This window comes from Nicotiana tomentosiformis, chromosome 12, assembly GCF_000390325.3.
Source record: "Nicotiana tomentosiformis chromosome 12, ASM39032v3, whole genome shotgun sequence".
Classification (NCBI taxonomy): Eukaryota; Viridiplantae; Streptophyta; class Magnoliopsida; order Solanales; family Solanaceae; genus Nicotiana; species Nicotiana tomentosiformis.
Window position 1 is genome coordinate 16,832,113 of NC_090823.1, and position 19,830 is coordinate 16,851,942.

Below are 19,830 nucleotides of genomic sequence, written 5' to 3' on the forward strand. Positions count from 1 at the left end.
AATGATGGTGAGTGGAGAATCAAGAAATGGAAAAGAAAAGTACTGGGAGCGTACTAGGGTTCGTGCAACACACGGATTGTGGTACGCCAGCCCTCTCATCAAGTTTGAAAAACTAGTGAAAGTATAGAAATTTGGCGCAGGCACATGCACGCTACCCCCACCTGAATCCTTTTTAAGTAGTCACCTTGGGGGTTTATTTTCCCCATTTCACTTGGACGGATGTTGGAGCTCTTCTCCACTCTCTCAAGACCACCAACTACTTTCTTTATTAAGGTAAGCAATTCCCATTATCTTGGTGTGAAATTCTATCATTTTTACACTAGTATTGTTGAAATCTACACATAAAATGCTTAGATCTTAAGAACTGAAGGGAGGTTTTTGCAAGATTTCTTCCAAAAAGGTAATCGTACACCCTTAGACTTACATGCATGAATGTATTATGAAAATATGAGCGTGAATCAAGTATTAGAACTCATGGTATGGTGATTGGAAGCCATAAATTTCCAATTTAAATACATAACCATTGTAGAGATTGAAAAGTGATTATTTGATGGAATTTTGTTGGTTGGGTGTGAATGGTTGGTCACACATGTGATGTTGGGTGTATAAATTATTAAAGAATGATTGTGGGATAAATTATTAGAAAATGGTGGTAATTGGATGAACTAACTCTATGGTTAAGAGATGTAAAAATTTATGCCTACCAAGTGTTTGATAAATTGTCAAAATGGCCTAAACTATGGAATTGTTACAAATGTTGGTCCCATTGGATGTTGATATTATAGATTGAAGTTTCTTAGGGTAATTGATTGTTGTAGCATCATTAAGGGGGCGCATTTTGGCTGTGTTGGCTAAATTTTCTCTCTTAGAATCGAATTCCATAATGGCCCCGTAAGTTTCAAGTATAGTTAGCTTCGAGGTTTTTAATTAAAGATCCGCCCTTTATCATTTGGAATTGATTTCCGATAGCTTGTGTTGATTGTATCGAACTAATTGTGGTTGGATTCGAGCCATTCAGAGTTGCATAATCGAGGAAAAGGTTCTACTATTGGATTGAGATAGCGTGATTGAGGTAAGTAACACTTATAAACTTGGTTCTGAGGGTATGAATCCCTGAATTTGTGTTATATAAATTGTTTTGAGGTGAGGCACATGATAGTTGACGAGCGTGTGGACGTGCACCATTGAAATTGTGACTTGAATAAATTCTGTGAAGTTGTAAATTAAAGTATCATGTTATTATCTCAACATTTCTCACGTGCTAGAGGAATTGAGCGGAGGCTCTTATTAAAGATCATGTTTAGGCTACGTGCCGATATTTTAGACCCATGGGGTCGTGTTACTGATAAATTAATTATTTTAAAAATGTACATTTCACACTCAGTCATATTATCTATTGTGAGTATATTTATGGGATCAAGCTACCCGCCTGCAGTAGGCCTTATAGGCTTTATTATTATGTGGATTGAGGCTGCCCGCCAGCAGCAAGCCTTATAGGCTTTATTATTATTATTAGATCGGGATGCATGCCGCAGCAGGCCTTATAGGCTTATTTGTTCTAGATCGGGGTTGCCCGCCCGCGGCAGGCCTTATAGGCTTATTTGTTATGGATCGGAGCTGCCCGCCTGCATTAGGCCTTATAGGCTTTATTATTATGTGGATCGGGGCTGCCCGCCAGCAACAGGCCTTATAGGCCTTATTATTATTATTGGATCGGACCGCACGCCGCAGTAGGCCATATCGGCTTATTATAGCGCTTGGAATGAAGGAGCCCCTACGGAGTCTGTACATACCCCCAGTGAGCATTGATGATTGTATATTTAGGATGGACTTCCCAGGGCATCAACTTGCCTTACTTATTTATACATATTGTGATGAAATTTCCCTGGACATGGATCTTGTCCGTATCATTTATATTTGGGGATACATTAGCCCAGGGCTGGATTAGCCTCATATGGTACTGAGTGACTGAGTGTTAGTCGATTTATATATATATATATACAGGATAGAATATCCCTGGGCTGGATTGGTCATAAACTGTGCCGAGTGACCGAATAATTTATGACCAGTATTTACCTGAGGTCTTTTCTACCGAGATGTCATATTCCTCATATCATGCAGTATTGATCTATTTCACTTGTATTGGGTTTAACTATTGAACTTGAAAGCATTCCTACATTTTTGTACCATTATTTATACTGGATTGTACCTGCGAAGCTCGTCACTACTTTCAACACAGAGGTTAGTCTTGTCACTTATGGAGTTAGTTGTACTCATACTACACTCTGCACCTCGTGTGCAGATCCAGGTGCTTTCGGATACGACGACTGTTAGATCTGAGAGTCCTATTAGTTGGAGACTATCAAGGTAGCTGCTTGGAGTCCGCTGACCTTGTCTCTCTTTCTTTCAGCTATTGTACTGTTCTATACTTTCAAATAGTATTTTATCAGTCAGATTCCGTATTTATATTAGATGCTCATGTACTCAATGACACCGGGTTTTGGGAGTTTTTATATTTGTGTTTATGAGGTTTTCTTCCACTGAATTTAATAATTATATTTTTGTTATCAAATTTAAAAGATATGGTGGTTTATTGAGATTGTCGTCTTGCCTAGTATTCAGATAGGTGCCATCACGACAAGTGAGAGTTTGGGTCGTGACAGTTCCGCCGTGGGGGGAGGAGCTAGGAGGAGAGGAAAAAAGAAAGAGTGAAAGGGGCGAAATAAAATATTTTTGGGGAAAGCAAGTATTTTAAAAGGATTTGCGACCGAATGAGACACAAATATAAATTTATTATTTAATTTTTTCGACCAAAACAGTCGCATAGGTCGATCGACGAAGTCAAGGTGTTAGGAGGCAATATTCTTAATTTTTATTTTTTTTATTTTCCGGGAAAACGGTCGGAAATCTCGCAAAAAACTTTCACGGTTTTATCCGGCAATTTTTTCGACGGACCTGGTCGCAGTGTCAGTCTTAAAATTATTTTAAAATAGATAAATATATTTTTTAGCAAATGTTTGACCGTTTCAGTCGGAAACTCCGACTGAATTTTTCCAGTCGCAAATTGGCGTTCGGAAAATTGTCATTTTTTACTGGTGACTGTTACGTAGAAGTTTTATCTTTTATTTTTCATATCCATCTTAAGAGAATGGTGAAACAGATTGTTGGAACTTGGAGATTAATATACAGCGCATACGACTAACAGTTTTCTGTTATAGTATATACTTGGAGGTAATTAATCACACAACTATTTACATTAATATCCCAAAAATTTCTATTACTTATTATTCCTCTATTTTTGATGTAGATAGAAACAGAATCACAAGCATGGGCAGAATTATCTTTGTTTTGCAAAACATATATCTTTCTTCAATGTTAGCAAGAAAAGGTCACATAGCGAAATAACTATGGATACAAGAAAATGTAACGATCCGACTTGTCGTTTTAAGAATTAGCATCTCGTTCAGTGACTTAAGGTCACGGGCAGCTTTGTGATGTGTATTATGACTTGTGTCTGTGGTCGAGTTTCCTTTTCGGATGATTCGGGATTAAATCTAAAGAACAATTCTTATTTTTGAAGCTTAAACAAAAAGAGTTGACCGAAGTTTGACTTTTGAGCAAATGACTACGGAATGGAATTTTGATGATTCCAATAGCTTCGTATGGTGATTTCAGACTTGGGAGTGTGTCTGGGTATTTATTTTGAAGTCCATAGTTGAATTTGGCTTGAAATGTCGAAAATAAGAAATTGAAGGTTTGGAAGTTTAACCGGGAGTTGACTTTTTGATATCGGGGTCGGAATCTGATTCTGCAAATTGGAATAGGTCTGTAATGTCATTTATGACATGTGTGCAAAATTTGAGATCAATCGGACTTGATTTGATAGGTTTCGGCATCGAATGTAGAAGTTGAAATTTTTTAGTTTCATTAAGTTTGAATTGAGGTGCGATTTATCGTTTCGATGTTGTTATATGTGATTTGAGGCCTCGAGTAAATCCGTATTATGTTTTGGAACTTGTTGGTATATTTGGTTGGGGTCCGGGGGTCTCGGGGGCCTCGGGTGTGTTTCGAGTGTATTTCGGATAATTTTGGGCTACTTTAGATGTTGGTTTTCTGATGTATGGTGTTGTTCTTCGCGTTCGCGTGGTCTCTCTCGCGTTGGAGAAGAAGGATTTGGCTTCTGGGATTTTGTCCAACAAGTACGCGAAGAGACTCTCGTTTTCGCAAAGAAGGAAACAATGTTATTTGTCATCCAACTTCAAAAGCTTATATCTTGCAATCTATAAGGAATTTGGAGATGCTCCAAAAATAAAAGGTGTGGCCCTTTTGTCTAGTTTTCATGAAAGCAAACCGTTTGGCATTTGGAGTTGTGTACGAAACGTTATGATGGATATACTGCAGGCTGTCTGAGAAGAGTAATCACGAACAAGAAATTGTTGCTGCACTGGGCTGACTTTGAAAGCTTATATCTCGAAATCTATAAGGAATTGGAGATAAGCAAAACATGAATATTATATCCCTTGATGTCTAGTTTTCAACAAGTCAAACCATTTGTAATTTGTAGTTTGATACAAAATGTTATTACTATTATACTAGAAGTTGTCTCATAAGAGTTTGGAAATGGCTGTTGAAGAATTTGTTCATCGCGAACGCGAGGAGAAGGTCGCGAACGCGAAGAACAAACCCCTGGACAACAGAATAAAGTATTTTTGAATGAAGAAAGCTCCGGTGAGGAAATTGTTCTAGATTTTTTCAAGAAAAATATTGGGGTAAGAATTCCTAACTCAATTTTGGTTAAAATACACGAATCTAGTGTTGTTTTTATCATGAAATTAGTGAATTGGGTTGAAAATGGTAGAAATTTTCTATATCTTAAATTGAGAATTTTGAGGTCGATTCGTTATCAGAATTTGATAAAATTGATATGGTTGAACTCGTGTCAGAATGGGTGTTCGAATTTCGAAAAACGTTTGTCAGGTTCCGAGAGGTGGGCCACGCGTTGACTTTTTAGAATAAATATTTTCGTCGATATTTTATTATCCGAAATTATTTTCGATGAATTTTAATGAAGTTATACAACTAATTTGGATAGACTTGAGCTGTCCGGAGGTCAATTCAAGCAACAAGGCAATTTTAGAATATCGGACTAACTTCAAAAAGGTAAGTATCTTGCCTAACCTTGAGTAGGGGAATTACCATATATTGTTGATTTTGTGATATGTTGTAATATTTGACCACTTGATGTGCATTTTTTGATATGTTGTAATATTTGAGCACTTGAGGTGGAATTTGTGATATGTTTTGATATTTGAGCACATGATGTGCAAATTTATAATATGTAGTGATATTTGAGCATTGAGGTGCAAGTTGTGTTATGATGTGATAATCGGGCACTTGAGATGCGAATTGTGATATATTGTGATATTGATACGCATGTGGTGGTATAAAACCTAGGTGTTGAAATGCATGTGGTGAGATAAGGGGGCTTGATACGCGTGGCTAGTAGGGAAACTATTAAAAGCCATGTGGTGTGATAAGGGTGGCTAAAACTCAGGATGCTATCTCGGGAAAAATAATTTTAAAAACTAAATGTGAAGACTCCCGTGGTGATATAAGAAAACATTAAAATTTATTTATTATTTGGAACTATGGGGAGGTACCTCGGGAGTGCCCTTTGTTGAAATTTATTTATGATTTGGGAGTACGGGGCGGTACCTCGGAAGTTCCCTTTATTGAAACATATTTTTATATTGTTCCGTGATGTATTATTTGATTTTATTATGTGTTTTGTATTCGATGTTTGAGTTGTTTCGAATAAAAGAAATTGCTATTATATTTTAATTTAATAAATTTTACATCCAAATCAGTAGCTATCAGATAGTTCATTTTAATTGAAATGTCATTTTCTTCACCCAACGAGTTCAAAAATAAACTCATTTCTTTGTTGATTTCTTACTTGTTTTAAAAATTATAAACTTACTTTATTGAAAATAAATTTATCCTACGGATCTTATATACGTTGATATTTAATTTTGGTACGCCGTGTTTTATGATTATGAAGTGAGGTGTAACAAAGTGACTTTTATTTGAAAGAATTATACTTGAAGGATATTTATTTGAAGGAACTATATTCGAAAGATTTTTATTTGAAAAACTTATGTTTCAAAGATTTATATTTGAAGGACTTGATTAATTGGTTATACTTGTGTTCCTTATTCGTTTGAGCAATATTTATGGTGTTCTTGTTGCCTTGTTGTTCATATCCATGATTGATCTTTGTTGCCGTCACTGCTACTTATTTTCTATTATTCATGTATATTACTATATTGCACAGGTTAAATGACTAGGGAGTGTCTTGAATGTACCTCGCCACTACTCCACCGAGGTTAGTCTTGATACTTACTGGGTACCGACTGTGGTGTACTCATACTACACTTTTGTACATTTTTGTGCAGAGCTAGGTATTGGAGATATCGAATTCGGACAGAGATTAGAGTGAGAATGCAAGGATTCAAGGTAGGACTGTTTGGTCGTTGCAGTCCCTTCGAATCTTTACATATTTATTGTACTGTCCACTCTTATTCGAAAAATATTATATATTCGATCCTTGGGATCACTGCATGTACTCAGTTTGAGTTCGTGAGTCAGTATTACCAGTCTTGGGAGGTTTTTATATTTGTTTCCGCTTCTAGTTTCGACACTTGTATTAAATTTTATGTTTAAAAAATAAATGTCCCGAAATGTAATTCTAATCGGCTTACCTAGTCATAGAGACTAAGTGTCATCACGATTCCTGTGGTGGAATTTTGGGTTGTGACAGAAAATATCCTCAATGTGGTAATACCATTTAATAAGTTGACCAGAAATTTCGTTCTCTCTCCCCCCCCCCCCCCCACAACACCCCAGAAGTCCCCATCTAAAATTATTTTTCTTAAAATGGGCTAGAAATATCACTAAGCTTATTTTCATATATTTATTCAACTTCAAGTTTGAGTAAAATAAACAACATCAATCCCAATATATCATAATCATAGTGTTCCAACCCATATCATTAACGGATTACAAGATGTGTGTAACGACCCAGAAGCCTCACCCTTGGGACTGTTATGGCGCCAAACATTTCACTTGATAAGCAAGCGAACGTTAGAATAATTTATCCATTTTTAACAGTTCAAATTAAATGATAATAAAGAAACTGAAATAACTGCAATAAATCTATGGTAAAGTGCGGAGTCACAACAACTGAAATATCTAATACCATCCTAGACCTGGTATCACAAGTGCACAAGCTTCTAGAATAGTACACATAAAGGTCTGGATAAAAGTATAAAGTTGTCTGAAAGAAAGTACACCGCTAAAAATGACAGTAAGGGATTATAGGGGATGAGGATGCCAAGCAGTTGTACCTCAAGTCACCACTCAATTGTCGACCCGAGCAATCTATGAACCGCCACTGGGATCGACTCCAAAATTTGCACAAGATGTGCAGAGTGTAGTATGAGTACAACCGACCTCATGTACTGTGAAAGTGATTAGCCTAACCTCAACGAAGTAGTGACGAGGCTAGGGCAGTCACTTATAATAACTTGTACGCAGTATTAAATACAGACAGAAAAGAAAATGCAGTAACGAATTAAAACAGTTAAGACATGAAAATAACTCAACCTCCGAATGAAAACCAGTAAATGCCAGAAATACCAATCCTTAGAGTCTCGTATGATAATACCGAAGCCAACACAATACGATAAGGAAAATAGAAGCAAATAGATTGTTGCGGGGCGCAACCCGATCACACCGTACAATACAATCCTCCCTTATTCCATTGTAATAATATAAACAATAATAAATAAATTTATGTTACAGCGTGCAACCCGATACCTCATATAATTAGAATCAGTATCAATATAAATTCATCCTTATTTTGTCATATTAAACCACCCTTATTCCACTTGTGGCAACGCGCAACCCGATCCCACTGTATCAATATAAATTAATCAATAAGTACATTTAATTTAACAACGTCAGTCACAAGAGTCTTGTACGAGCAATGGATATGAAGCAGAAACATAAAGGAAGTCTCGTCTCAAGTTAAGAATCTACTATAATGAATGCTAAACAACAAGATAATTTAATAAATTTCAACTAAGGGTACAAGTAAATCATTTAAGGCAAATAGTAGCAAGTCATGAAAGCGTGGGAAAGTCTAACATCTTTAACGCGAGAATAATAAGTGAAAACTATCAAATAAAGGCATATGAAGCATTTAAAACACGTAACAGTTAAGGCATGGAAGGTCATAAATAATGAAATGCGGAAAATCAGGGAAACAAGTATTTCGGAAGCGTATAAGCACTAGTCACCTCGCATATACGCCGCAACACATAAATTTCACATAGCACATAATTCAAGGGTTCCTAATTCCCTCAAATAAAGGTTAAACCCAACACTTACCTCACTCCGCAATCAACTCAGAGCTCTACCGAGGCGTTTTTTCTAGAATCCGCCTCCAAATCACTCGTATCTAACCACAATTGACTCGATAACGTCAAATAATGATAAGGAAATCAATTACAATACATAAATATAGAATATTACACTTTTCCCAAAACATAAAAAAAAAAAATCAACCCCAGGCATGCTTGGTCAAAACTTGAAGTTCGGACCAAAACCCATTTACGCACTCACCCACGAGCCGGATTATGTAATTGGTTTCGAAATCTGACCACAAATTGAGGTCTAATTCCCGAATTCGCAAAAACCACCAATTCTTCCTAAATCTCTAGTTTTCTACCATGGAAGAATAAAGACTAAAGCTACAAATTAATGGGTGATGTTAGAAATAGAAGAAAATGAGTTAAAGTATACTAACCTACAAATTGTTGTTGAAATGTCTCCTCCAAATCACATCTAGGATGAGCTCTAATGGAAAGATTATGAAAAATGGGTGAAATTCCGATTTTTAAATGTTTTATAGTCTGGGCGTCAGGGCTTCTTCACGTTCGTGAAGGGCCTGCCGCGATCATGAAGTGCAGCAGCCCAAGTGGCCTACGCGTTCGTGTTCGCAAGCCAATGCTCGCGTTCGCGTAGAAGAAAATACTGATCCTCATTCCGAGGTCCCAAGCTTACGCGTTCGCGAGAAGCTGGTTGCGTTCGTAAATGGTTAGGCCCCCAATGCTCCGTGTTCATAGCCCAGCTGTCGCATTCGGGATTAAGAAAATTCCACCCCATCTCAGTTCACTCTTCGCGATCGCGTTAAAGATAACATCAGATCACTGTAGAAGTTTAAAAACTAGAAATTTCCAAGTTCAAACCATATGTAGCCTACCCGAAACTCACCTGAGACCTCGGGGCTCCAAACCAAATATGCACACAAGTCCAAAAAAATTATACGAACTCGCTCACTCGATCAAAGTAATAAAATAACACCTAGAACTATGAATCAGACACCAAAACAAATGAAATTTTCAATAAACTTAAGAACTTTCATTTTAAAAACCAGACGTCTGAATCATGTCAAATCACTTCCGTTTTGCACCAAATTTTGCAGACAAGTCATGAATATAGTAATGGACCTATACCAAGTTCTGAAACTAAAATCTAGACCCGGTATCAATAAATTCAAAATGGATCAAATTTATAAATTATGTAAACCTTTAAACTCCAAATTTTCAATATATTGCGATAACTCGAGCTCGGGACCTCTAAATTCGATTCCGGACATACGCCCAAGTCCCACCGGGACCGCTAGAATACGGATCCAGGTTTGTTTTCTCAAAACCTTGACCGAAGTCAACTCAAATAAATTTGTTTGAGGCACAAATTCACATTTTAATCAATTTTTCACATAAAAGTCCTCCGAAAAAAGACACGGATTGTGCACGCAAATGGAGGAAGGCTAAAAGGAGCTATTTGGGGTTTCGGAACACAAAATTATTGGTTAAAGCCCAAGATGACCTATCAGGTCATCACATTCTCCACCTCTAAAACAATCATTCGTCCTCGAACGGACATAGAAAAGTACATGGACTGGTGAAAAGGTGTGGATATCTACTCCGCATGTCCGATTTGGACTACCAATTGGCTGCCTCGACCGACTGACCTCTCCACTGCATTCGAAGTGAGGGATGACTCTTAGACTTCAATTTTCGGACCTGTCGGGCTAGAATAGCCACCGACTCCTCCTCGTAAGTCAAATCCATGTCCAATTCAACTGAACTGAAATCTAAGACATAGGACGGATCACCGTGAAACTTCCGGAGCATAGACACATGGAACAGCGGATCGACTACTGATAAACTAGGTGGAAATGCGAGCCTGTAAGCCACCTCACCACTCTATGAAGAATCTCAAAGGGTCCGATGTACCTAGGGCTCAACTTGCCCTTCTTCCCGAACCTCATCACACCCTTCATGGGTGAAACCCGTAGCAATACTGTCTCTCCAACCATGAATGCAACATCTCGAACTCTACGGTTTCTATAGATCTTCTTCCTAGACTGAGTTATGCGAAGTCGATCTTGAAAATATTTACCTTGTGCAAGGCATACTATACCAAATATGTACCGAACAACCGAGCTTCCCCCGGCTCAAACCATCCAACTGGAGAACGACACCACCACTAGTATAATGCCTCATAGGGAGCCATTTGAATGCTCAATTGGTAGTTTTTGTTGTAGGCAAACTTCGCAAGCAGCAAGAACAGACCCCAAGAACCATCGAAATCCATAACATAAGCGCAAAACATTTCCTCCAATATCTGAATAGTGCGCTTGGGTTGTTTGTCGGTCTGAGGATGAAATGATGTGCTCAACTCAACCTGCGTGCCCAACTCATGTTGTACTACTCTCCAGAAGTGTGAGCTGAATTGTGTACCTCAATTAGAAATGATAGAAACAAGCATGCCGTGAAGACGGACTATTTTGTGGATGTAAATCTTAGTCAACCACTCTGAAGACTGGGTAACTGCCACATAAATGAAATATGCTGACTTGGTCAGTCTATCCACAATGACCCATACCACGTCGAACTTCTTTTGAGTCCGTGGGAGTCCAAGAACAAAATCCATAGTGATACACTCCCACTTCCACTTAGGAATCTCAAACATCTGATGTAAACCATTAGGTCTCTGAAGCTTGTATTTTACTTACTGACAATTTAGACACCGAGCTACATATACAACTATATCCTTCTTCATCCTCATCTACCAATAAAGCTACCGCAAGTCCTGATACATCTTGTATTTTACTTACTGACAATTTAGACACCGAGCTATATATGCAACTATATCCTTCTTCATCATCCTCTACCAATAATGCTACCGCAAGTCCTGATACATCTTGGCGGTGCCCAGATGAATAGAATATCGGGAACTGTGGGGCCCTTAAGAATCAACTCACGAAGCCCATCCACATTAGGCACACAAATACGATCATGCATCCTCAAAACCCCATCAACTCCAACAGTAACCTTCTTGGCACCACCATGCTGCACTGTGTCCTTGAGGACAAGAAAATATGGGTCATCATACTGCCGACCTCTGATGCGCTCATATAGGGAAGACCGAGCGATTGTACAAGCTAGAACACGTCTGGGCTCATAATCGTCCAACTTTATGAACTGATTGGCCAAAGCCTGAACATCTTATGCAAGCGGTCTTTTCCCAACTGGGATGTACGCAAGGTTGCCCATACTATCTTTCTACTCAAGGCATTGGCCACCACATTGTCCTCCTCTGCCTCAAGTTGATATCCTTTTGCTTGAAAAAATATTATATGCTCCGATGATATGTGAATACTTCGCACAACACGCCGTAAAGTTAGTGCCTCCAAATCTTCAGCGCATGGACAATGGCTGCCAATACAAAGTCATGAATATGGTAATTCTTCTCATAAAACTTTAGTTGTCGCGACACATATGCAATCACCCTGCCATCCTGCATCAATACTGCACCGAGCCCAATACGAGATGCATCACAATACACTGTGTAAGATCCTAAACCTGTGGGCAACACGAAAACCGGCTCCGTAGTCAAAGCAGTCTTGAGCTTTTGAAAGCTCAGCTCACATTCGTTTGACCATTTGAACGGGTCACACTTCTGGGTCAATCTGGTCAATGGGGCATCTATAGATGAGAACCCCTCCATGAACCGGAAGAAATAGCCTACCAAACCCAGGAAACTACGAATCTCTGTAGTTGAAGTGGGTCTTGGCCAGTTCTGAACTTCCTCAATCTTTTTAAGATCCACCTTTATGCCCTCTGTCAATACGACGTGCCCCAAAAAGGCGACTGAGTCTAACCAAAACTTGCACTTTGAAAACTTGGCATATAACTGGCTATCCCTCAGAGTCTGAAGTTATACAACCCAAAGATGTTGTACGTGCTTCTCTCGGTTGCGTGAGTAGATCAAGATATCATCAATAAATACAATCACAATGGAATCTAGGTAGGGCTTGAATACCCAGTTCATGAAATCCATAAATGCTACTGTGTATTTGTCCGCCCAAATGACATCACTAGAAATTCATAATGCCTATACCGAGTCCGAAAAGCTATCTTAGGGACATCGGATGCCCTAATCTTCAACTGATGGCAGCCAGAACTCAAATCTATCTTCGAAAACATCTTGGCACCCTGAAGATGATCAAATAAGTCATCAATCCTCCACAATGGATACTTGTTCTTGATGGTGACTTTGTTCAACTCCCGGTAATCTATGAACATCCTCATCGTCCCATCTTTCCTCTTCACAAAACAACAAAGGCATACCCCAGGGCGAGACACTAGGTCTAATGAAGCCCTTATCAATCAAATATTGCAACTGTTCCTTCAATTCTTTCAACTCTGGCGGGGCCATACGGTATAGCAGAATAGAAATAGGTTGAGTGCCCGAAGCCAAATCAATACATAAGTCGATATCTTTGTCGGGTGGCATCCCCGACAGATATGCAGGAAAAACTTCTGGGAACTCACGAACAACTGGTACTGAATCCATAGAAGGAACCTCCGCACTAGAACCGCGGACATAAGCCAAATAAGCTAGACACCCCTTATCGACCATATGTCGAGCCTTCACATAAGAGATAACCCTGCTGGTAGAATGACCAAGAATCCCCCTCCACTCTAATTGAGGCAACCCCAGAAAGGCTAAGGTCATTGTCTTGGCGTGACAATCCAATATAGCATGATAAGGTGACAACTAATCCATACCCAAGATGACATTAAAATCTACCATATCGAGAAGTAGAAGATCTATGCTAGTCTCAAAATCCCCCATAGTAACCACACACGAATGATAGACATGATATACAATAATAAAATCTCCCACAAGTGTGGTTACATACACAGGACGACTCAAAGAATTACTCGGCGCAACCAGATACGAAGCAAAATAGGATGACACATAGCAATAAGTAGAGCCCGAATCTAATAGAACTAAAGCATCTCTATGGCAAACTAGAAAAATACCTGTGATATTAGCGTCAGATGACTCAGCCTCAGGCCTAGCCGGGAAAGCATAAAACCGGGGATGGGCCCCACCACTTTGAACAACGTCTCTGGGACGGCCTCTAGCTAGTTGGCCTCCACCTTTAGCAGCCTGACCTCCACCTCTAACGGCCTAGCTTCCACCTCTAATGGCATGACCTCCACCTCTAATGGCCTAACCTTTGTCCCTAGCTAGCTGAGCGGGTGGTGGAGCAACCGATGCTGGAATCATGGTACGCAAACTCTATTATGGCGTGCCACCCAATTATCTCAGACATGACCTCCTTATATGCCCAATACTATCACACTCAAAATACCCATCATGTTGTTGTGGTTGCTGAAATTGAGCTGACCTAAACGGGCAAGATAACCACGGTGATAACTCTGAATTGGAGGCGCACTGATAGGAGCTAATGGTGCACTGTAAGTTGGCTGGCCAAAATAAGGCACATAAAGACTGCGACTCCATGAAGAATTGTGAGATGCTTGAAGTGCATATTGAAATGGCCTGGGAGGATGGCCTCTACCAAAAGTACCCCTGCCCTCGGATGAGGCACCACAGAAACCACCGGTATGACGAGGCCTCTTATCCGACCTCTGCCCCCTCTCCGAAGCAAGAATCATCTCGATCCGCCTAGCAACATTGGCAACTGTCTTAAAGGAAATGTCACCCCCAGTCTCCTTGGCCATCTGTAGCCTGACAGTGTAAGTGAGTCCATAAATAAATATCCTCACCCTCTCCCTCGCAGTAGGAAGCAAAATAAGGGAATGACGAGAAAGATCCATAAAACGGGTCTCCTACTGAGTAACAGTCATACTGCCCTGTTGGAGACGCTCAAACTGCCTGCGGTAATCCTCTCCCAATATGATAGGGAGAAACTTATCTAGAAACAGCTATGAGAACTGCTCCCAGGTAAGTGCAGGCGACCCAGCTGGTATGGTCAACATATAATCTCTCCACCACCTCTTGGCGGAACCCGTCATCTGAAACACAGTAAAATCGACCCCATTGGTCTCAACTATACCCATGTTCTACAGTACCTCATGGCAGCGGTCAAGATAATCATGTGGGTCCTCAGAAGGTGCACCACTAAAGTTAACTGGAAAGAGCTTAGTAAACTTGTCCAATCTCAATATAGCCTCAGAAGACATGGCGGGCCTATCACCAACTGTGTCGCAATAACCGGTTGAACTACCCCAATTGGCGAGGATGCTGGAGTCTGACACTGGGGAGCCATCTGCTCCAGAGTGCGAGTAGCGGGAGTCTGTGCTCCTTCCCCAACCTGATAGATGGTTGGTGCCACCGGGAAGGCACCGGTCTGGGCCACACTCTCCAAAAGGCCCACCAAATGGACTAGAGCGTCTTGAAGCACTAGGGTGGCGATGAACCCCTTCGGGACCTGAGCTGGACCAACAGGTACAGTCTGAGCTGGAACCTCCTCATCAAAATCTACCTGAGGCTCCACTGCTGGTGCTGCTGCTCGAGCCCTAGGCTGAGCTCTGTCTCTGGCGCGATCTCGGCCTCGACCTCTGCCCCTAATAGGAGCTGCAACTGGGGGCTCCGACTGATGTCCAGCTGAAGATGCAGTACGTGTTTTCGCCATCTGCGCGAGAACAAGAACAGAAGAGTTCAAATCGAGGAAGGCTAAAAGGAGCTATTTGATGTTTCGGAATACAAAAATATGGGTTAAAGCCCTAGATGACCTATCAGGTCATCACAATGTGCATCATACATTTATTGTACTCAGATAATCACAAAGTATATATGTCACCAACTTTATATTTGTGAATTCATGTATAATTAGGTTAGATTATACTTTTGAGGAAATCCTACTCGATCTATTCTGTGTTTTTCCTATAATCTGATCGTAAGGAGAAACAACGTCACATGCATGGCTGTGCATTAATATGTTTGTCCTGCAAATATGAATGTGCTCCAAACATTGAAAACAAGAGTCACATAGTCAAAAACATTAATAGTAACCAAGTTAAAGAAGATTTGTCATACAAATTATTTATAAGCAGTTCAAATATTAAGTATGTTGGAGGCTGATTTATTTTATTGGCTGTGGAATTTGAAAATAAGCGTATCACATGCAGAGACTAACTTAATATGGGATACCATTTAATAAAAGCTGGCTGCTGAGTTTAGTTATGTTACAAAGACTTACTGGTTGATGTTATGATCACAGTGCTTTATAAAAAGGCTCTATATCTTACACTTCAAAAAACATCATCAGCTCCTTACTCCTTTCTTTTTTCTCTTTACAGCTTTTTAAGCTCTAAGTGTTCAACTTCTTCTGCTAGCTACAAAGAGAGACTAATTTCCCTAGCTTCTTCGACTTCAAGTCTTGACTGTTGGAATGGCGAAAGTGATGAATTTTAACTCAATTCTCATGGCTGCGGTGCTTTGTACGTATCTTACTACTAACAGTCAGTTTTTTTCTTTTTGCTATTACTAAAGTTATATAAAAATTTCGTTATAAATTGCAACGAATACAGAGTATTTTATTGACAACTAAACGTTACTTTGTTTAGTTTCTCTACTGTATCATTGGACAACAACTGAAGCGGACCTCATTGTTAATATAACCTACCTCGAGACTGCCATATCAAAGGGTGCAGGTTGTTTACTTGAAAAACGGATAGAATTGAATTTGTACGTAGTTCTAAGGATATGTGGTATAGCTTAATATCAATCGTAAGGATAAATAGAAATATCAAATATGGATTGCAAAGAATGCAAAGTAAACAAGGTTGTAAAGAAGATAATTTTTAGGACTGAACAAGTTGAATCAATTTTATGAAGCTTAAAAGAATACCTCTTCAATATAGGAGAATATGGTGCTTGAATTACAATGTAAGCCAAAACACTTCCTCTTTACAGAAATAATAACCATCCCCTTTATAGTAGAGGGATCTTACATTAGATATCATTAAAAATACATAATGGGAGACCCATGATAAATTAGCTTTTCCATAATTCCTGCCATGATTCTTCCCTCTAGTGGGATTGTAACGACTCTTGTTTATGAGCTCGATATTGGATCGAGTTTTCCGTCTTGACTCGAGCTCTCGATCTTGACTTTAGCTCGATTTTGACTCGGATCCTTAAATTTATTCGAGGTCAGTATTGTTCGGTCTCTGAATCATAAGCTCGATAACTTTACTTTGCATCATAATTCGACTTGGATTTGAGCTTGATAATGATATCGAGCTCGACATTGATCGGTCCTACGGGATCAAAGCTTGTTTGTACCATCTTCGGAACCCATCTCGAAGTCTTACTTCGATCCATTACGTTTTGACCTCGATCAATCGTACGAAGGCTGTAATCTATTTTGACCGTATACAGATAGTCCCCTCGTTTCTCGGGAAGGACGCGGTGAGATACGATATGATTTTTCAACGGCTCGATCGGATTACAAGCTGACATTTACATTGGGCTCGACCATGATGCACGTGATAGCTGTCTCGTCGATTTAGTCTTTCAAGGAATTTAATGCATGTACGATGGTGGTCGGCCACCGCTGATACTGAACTGCCATTGCTTTAACCTATAAACAACCTTTCCTTTTATCATTTACCACTTTTACATCTTCAATCTTCCAAATTAACCAAGTTATTTTTCGTATTCTCTGAGTTTATTTGAAAATTTGTGATTCCTCTTTGCAAAATTCTTCTTCTAAACCACCAAATCTTTGTCACCTTCTTTAAATCCAAAATGGTGAAGATATCAAAAACCGTTCCCCATAAAGAAAAAGCTTCTTCTTCCGGCGGCGTGTGTTCTTACCTTCGATTTCAAACTCGATAAAGGTTCGCCGGTTCCTGGACGATGTGAGCCCGTATCGAGGTACATTTGTTCGATAACTCGGGAGCACATCGAGCGGATAAAGAAAGATTGTAACTGGGATAACAAATAAGTGGTAGTGCCGTCTCCCGAAGAGGATATTACTACTCACGTGAGAAATTTTTTAAGCGTGTATACTTACCGTTTTATGTTAGGTCCCCTCGACTCTGTTATCATTGATTTTTGTCATAAATACCTAATAACCCTAGGCCAGATACATCCTTCCTTTTGGCGGATCGTTATTTTGATCCGATATTTTGTGAGTAAAATCTAGGGGATGCCTTTCACCCTCGATCATCTTGTCCGATTATACCGTCCTTGCCTTTTTCGAAGAGGGTCAATAAAACTCTAACTTCGAGCTACCAAGGCCTTATTCTCGAGTATAGATGAGGATAAGGATCGAGGTTGGATGGGCAGGTTCGTTCGAGTAAGGACTTCATACCTGATTCCCCCCCGAGAAGTTGTCTTTTCCCGAGGAGTGGAACATGAAGCGTAAGGGTAATTCTGCTGTTATCTTCTATTATTTTGTTCTTTCATTTCCTTTCTCACCAATATTCCCCTTTTGTGTTGCAGCGGTTCCCTGGATGCCCGGCCAGTGCCAGATCTCAAGAACTGGGTACGTGATCTGGTTTCGACCTCCTTATACGCCGAGCGCTCATGGTGCGACTTGTCAAAGGGCCGATGGGAGGCCAAAAATTAAGGTAAGCACCTTTCTTGTATCTTTTGGTAATTTGAATAAGATGCTTTTAACATACTTTAATAAAATTTTCCATATGTAGGTATGGGCAAAGATGGGATTTTGAGGCCCTCATCAGTCAAGGAAGAGGCTTCGACCTCTGTCCCAAAGACGGTGAAAGATATTAAGAGGAAAAGATCCCCCGTCCTCGAAGATCAAAATCTGAAGAAGAGGACGGCTAGTAAGCTGAACAAGAATATCATTCCTTTGATCATAGAATCCGTTTTGTGTCTGAGGGATGAAGAAGAAGAAGAAGAAGAAGAAGAAGAAGAAGAAGAGAATGATGGGTCTACGCTAGCAGCCCGAAGGAAGAAGGCCACCGACGTTCCGCTGGCAGCTGTATCGATAGTGGTTCATAAGGCTCCGCCTCGAACTGAGGATATATCAGAGAGAGATTCGGACGAAGTCCCCGGGTTGTTGGAGATCAACGATGCTTCCCATCGAAGCCAACATATGGGGGATATGTCTAAAGGGGCTCTTTCGAACCTTTTCGAACCAAAGAGAATGCCCCAGGTGATTCACTTGGGGCAGTAGCAATCGAAGACTCACCCTCCTTCCCTACTTTTTCTGCAGGGGCGATTCGGGAAGCCCAAGCTTTGGGGGCCCTCGAATTAGATAAGCCTCATGATTGAGAGGATCTTTTTCGTGACCTGTTTATCAGTGTCGAGGACACTACCGGTACAAGTGACGCATCAGATCCTTTTCACGGAGTGCAGCATGCTTTGAATCAGGTAAGCCTTCAATTATATGGCATTACCTTTAAGTTTACTTTTCTTTTCTAACTTCGTTTCTTCTTTCTTTGCAAGTCGCGAAAGTTATCGAGAATCATGTTCTCGATCGTGAAACGAGCTGCGTCGATATGAGGACAAACTTCAACGGGTTATGGAGAAGAGGAACTCCCTAAACTTCCTCTTAGGCCAAAGGGGAGAGAAAATAAAAGACCTCCGATCTAAATTGGCCAAAGCTCACCAAGATCAGATAGATCTATCCTAGCAGGTAATAATACTTTTAAAAGCCTATGGGCTCGATACCGGAGCGATGGCTAATTTTTTGGTCTCACAGCTGCAGCATAAAATTGAGATGATCAGAAAACTCCGTGAAGAAGTCGATGTGATAAGAGCAGAGTCTTTGAAGTGTAAGAAGGAATGGACCGCTTTGATGCAGAGAAAGAAATTGCTCGAGCCCAATTGTCTTCGGCCAAAAACAAACTTCAAAAAATGATGGAGAATGGCTCGGTCCAAGCAAGAAGAATAGAGGAGCTCGAGGCTCGGTTGGCCCATGAACTTGCCAAGGACAAATCTGACGCCGAAAAGGCAAAGGCCGATGCGGATGCACTCGTGGACGTCTATCGGGCCGATGCTGAAGCTGCCCAGGTCCAAGCAAGAGAGGCAGCCGAGACCACCGATACTCAAGCACATTGGGTCCCCGAACTTGCTAAGTGACGATCTCGTAGGGAGGCCCTCGAGGAGATCCATGCTCGAGGTTTTGACCTCGCTGAATAGAACTCGAAGCCGATACTGAAGCCTTGGTTTTCAATGACGATGATGATGATAATGATGATGATGATGATGATGATGGGAGTAAGAGCGGGTCCGTGAACGGGAGGGGGGGCCCGATATAGACCGCTCCTGGGGATAACCAGGAAGCTTAGTCCTTAATTTTTATGTTGTAATATCCCTTTTTTGCCGACTTGCTTCTGTTCTGTTTCCTGTCTTGTGAAGATTTTATTCACACCTTATGAATATTTTCACAAGGATTTAGGC

At 40.3% G+C, this 19,830-nt stretch overlaps 1 pseudogene; it reads left to right on the forward strand.

Moving 5' to 3' along the window:
• Positions 1 to 15,844: 15,844 nt before the first annotated feature.
• Positions 15,845 to 19,830, forward strand: part of LOC117281538 (pectin acetylesterase 8-like) — a 36,079-nt pseudogene continuing 32,093 nt past the window's right edge.